At 36.0% G+C, this 4,471-nt stretch overlaps 1 pseudogene; it reads left to right on the top strand.

The window, feature by feature from the left end:
• Nucleotides 1–2,042: 2,042 nt before the first annotated feature.
• On the top strand, nucleotides 2,043–3,921 carry LOC114805233 (uncharacterized; annotated as a pseudogene).
• Nucleotides 3,922–4,471: the final 550 nt, after the last annotated feature.

The raw sequence follows: 4,471 nt of genomic DNA, 5'->3' as shown, positions 1-4,471 counted from the left end.
TATTTATAAAGAGAGAGAATTTGCGCTTGGTCGTAAGCTTCAGAAATAAAAAAGTTTCATACAAATGCAGTCTCCAACAGCCGCACCAGCATATTATGCTAAGTTGCACAACTTTTCCGCTGCAAGCTGCCAAAGAACGGAGGAAGACAGGGTAGCGCAGGCAGTACTCACAACGACTTCAACGAATAGGCTTCGTCGACATATCTCCACATAATTTTATTGCCATTCATATAATTTGTTCTTGTTCTTATTTCCAATTTCCTACTTTTTTTGTACTTCTGCCTTATCGGCACTATTCAGGGGCTTTATATGGCAATTGCCCTTTATACATTTTTGAATTATCGCTGTTAGCGAAGGCGGGCAAGGCATGAGTTTTTTGTGTTTTCCGCGACACAAGCTAAAGTTTCTCATACACTCATACCAAGAACTAAGATGTTGCCAACGCATGAATGGGTGTGCTAAGAATGATTTAGTTTTGCCGCAATTGCTGTAGTGGCATCTTTGGTGATTCATTCAATTATTTGCGCGAGAACTATGGCAATAGATTGTGCGCATTCGCACACGAAGTTCTCGTTGAATGGATGGAAAGGAAGCATTGCGCAATTCTTGATTTTCATATAATTCTTGATTTTTCATATAAATCCTGCTTTTAAGTTTTTTTACGCAAAAAACACATTTTTATACTTTCGCAACATGTTGCACATAGTATTTGGTTTTGTTCACTTAACGGTTGTTTGTATCACCCAGAAATAAAATAGTTAGATATGAGTCTATATATATATAAATGATCAGCATGACGAGTGGAGCTGAAATCCGAATGTCTATCAGTCCGTCTGCCCGCGCAAGCGAACACTTATTCCTTGGCGCCCTGAGAAGGTTGCTTTCGAAGATAGGCAAAATCGGTCCACTGCCACGCCCACAAAATGGTAAAAACCATTCATAAATGAAGTTATGAAAGTAAAATTTGGTACAAAGGATCGCATTAGGGAAGGGCACATTTGTATGTATTTTTTTTAGAGCAGGCGTGTCCCCGCCCCCAAATAGGTTTTTTGTATACAACTCGCAAATCAATAAAGCTAAACAAACCAGTCAGGCTAAACCTACAGTCATTTCTTTTAGCCCTTTCCTTATGCAGTCCAAAAATGAAAGAAATCGGATAATAACCACGCCCACCTCCATACAAAGGTTAGGTTGAAAATTACTAAAAGTGAGTTAACTCACTAACGAGAAACGTCAGAAACACTAAGTTTTTATGAGAAATGGCAGATGAAAGCTATACTCAGATTTTTTCACGAAAAGGAAAATGGGCGTTATCGGTCAAAAACCATATCTCAGGAACTACTCGACCGATTTCAATGAAATTCGGTATATAATATTATCTTGACACCCTGACAACACGGATGAAAAATGGGCGAAATCGGTTCACAAGCACACCAACTTCCCATATAACTCAATTCTGAATTCCATCTGATTCGTTCACTTTATAATATATACATAAGGAACCGATGAAGGTAGCGAAATAAACAAATAAAACTTTACACAAATACTATATATGGCTTCACTTATGGAAAATTTTTCGAAATCGGACTATAACTTTTCAAGGCCCCGGATATCTGCAAGAAGAGCAAAAAAATCATATATGGTTATTTTCGATATTCTATTGGACTTTATGCGCGTTATCTTAATGAAATTAGATCAATAAATTGCGAGAGTATAAAATGTTCGGTCTCACCCGAACTTAGTCTTTCCTTACTTGTTTATTATATAATTTCTTATAGGCCTAATTACATGTACTTTATTTAATTTTATTCATATTATATATTGCGAATTACTTTGAGTGTAAATAGGTAGCAGTGAAATAAATAGCGTGACAGGGACATATGCACAAGTTTTAAAGTTCGCTTAACGAAGAAATGAGGAGAATTCTCAACAACTGGCATGCATGTTTAATTGATAAGCCAAGCTCTACAAAGCGTGATTATTGTCTGTGGCTTGGCAAAGCTTTGAGATGATGTGCCTCACTTAAGCGCTTTAGAGCAAACATGTCTAACGCCATTACTGAGTCTTGTGGTGACGCTACCGTCGACATACCAGAGTGGATAAATGAAGATTTCTTCAGGCACATTCTTGAAAAATGCGAAAGTGAAAGTGTAAAGGTAATGCAAAAATATAGTAACAAAGGTCAAAATATTTCTTAATTTTTAAAACATATTTCAGATCCATAAGTTGTTGCTCTCATCTGGTACCGGTAAAATGATAACTACACGAGTGTACTCTTTCGTGCTAAAATTCAGTATTCCGCCTGTTCCCAGGCTGCTCACAAGAAACTTCGATCATTTGTGATGAAAACGTAACCCTTTGTGGAGGGGGTGACGAAAGATAAAATGAATGAAGTGCCACTCTTTGAAACCGAGGTGCGAATGAATACGAAAGTGTTGCCAAAAATTGAAACGAAGTTGCGAGAGTTTGCGATCAAACGGTGCTGGCAGCAAAGTAAGTAACGTCAGGTGAAATTGAAAGAGAAAATATATTTACTTCGATTATACAGATATTGTAAAAGGTATAAAACTATGAGACACATATTTACTGTATTACTTTGAGTATGAAGTAAAAATGTGTAACTTGAATATTGAAAATTATTTTAGAACAAACACTAAATATTTTTAGGGTCGTTTGCTATAGCTTGGAGGCGCCGAGTTCCATAGTGTTAGAGGATCTTGTCGTCGAAGGTTATTCGACCATAAACAGTGGTTCCTGTAGTTTGGAAGAAATCAAGGTAGCTCTAAAGGTAATAGTTAAAATACATGCAATCAGCTTTCAAATGGCACAGACGGTAAGCATGTACATAAATATTTGAAAAGATACAACTTAAAAAGCTTTCTAGCAGAACCGCCACGAATTAGTCACATTCGATAAGACCTACTTCAATACAATCGATATATCTAATTTTCCCATGCTAAGAGATGGCATCAAAGTAATGAAAGAATTAATCAGTGACCAGCCGGATCTTCAAAAATATTTACCACATTTCGAAAAGGCAGAACTTTTTTCGATACCGAAGATGTTGGACTTTTTGAACGCGCCTAGAAACGGTAAGCGAAGTGGAATTCAAGTGTTGAACCATGGAGACTTTCATACGAAGAATTTAATGGTGAAATTTGTGGACAATAAGCTGATCGAGTTAATGCTGGTGAGAGAATTAATTAAGGAAAAATTAAAATATGCACTAAGTGCTATTTAGTAGCAAGATAGCAATAAACATCCCTATACATTTACTTACGTTTTATTTTGTTCCTTGCAGCTCGACTATCAAGTCAGCATTTTTGGTTCAGCCGCTATAGATTTGTATTATGCATATACAATGATTGAGTATGAAGATGGAATACGTGTATGAGGATGAATACGTGGATGAACTGCTTAGTCATTACGTACAGAATTTCCAATGCATTCTCCGTCATGTGAAATACAAAGGGCACATTCCAACCATCGAGGATTTCAGATCGGAGATGCGCGATTATAGACATTGGGGTGTGTAAAGCCTGCTTTTATCGATGTTGGCTTCTTGTACTCTTATATGATATTTCTTCAATAGGTCTTTACTTGATCTCCTCTATGTTTTGCTTGAGTTATGCCATCATGGAGGGCATTGAAATGAACGAAATCATTGAGTCTGAGGCGGCAAGACGTGAATTATTTGCGAATTCGAAAATTCTGGATGAGCTGCGTATTTTGCTTCCACGCTTCTTGTCTTTAGGCTATTTTGTGGAATAATACCCTACTGTTTGCCGGGAAGTTTTAATGCAACCATTGGTCCTACTTCATCGTTGTTGTATTCCTAATTCAAGCTTTTAACTCTCTAATGCACTGGAAAAATTTGAGTTAATAGAACCAGGGAATTACCATAGTGTTAAATTTCATGGTAAATAAAGCCTTAACTTCAGAACTGTGACTGCACACATGAAACTGATTATTTTTCAATTGATATTCAACTAACCTTTTATATTTAGATTTTATTTTCAAAGCTCTTATTTACCCTTATTATTTCGGGATATGCATTATAGATTTAATTCTATTTTTAAACCAATGCCAATAAGTTATAATTACATATATACATATATATGATATGTGTGTGTCTCTGGCAAGATAATTATTATTATTGCCATTACTAAGCTAATTAAGAGACTAACGCAATTATATATTCAAAACAAAAGAAATATTTTATTTGCCTAGAGGCATTATTTGGGAGATTTCATTATTATTTCTAGTCATGAATATTTCGCAATGTGAGTTGAAAGTCTTGTGAGTGAGAGATGGGATTGATTGCCGATTCTCTATGCATACCGCAATCAGTGGAAAGTGCATGTGCATACAAATATATATGTATGTTTACTCAAACTTTGGAACATCAAACGGCTATTTGGTTTGCACTTGTCATTATATTGCGTGTGTTAATTAGCAATGAGATTAGAAA

Source organism: Zeugodacus cucurbitae, chromosome 2 (genome assembly GCF_028554725.1).
Source record: "Zeugodacus cucurbitae isolate PBARC_wt_2022May chromosome 2, idZeuCucr1.2, whole genome shotgun sequence".
Classification (NCBI taxonomy): Eukaryota; Metazoa; Arthropoda; class Insecta; order Diptera; family Tephritidae; genus Zeugodacus; species Zeugodacus cucurbitae.
Note: the sequence above shows the minus strand (reverse complement) of the source record. Positions and strands in the feature narration are given on the sequence as shown.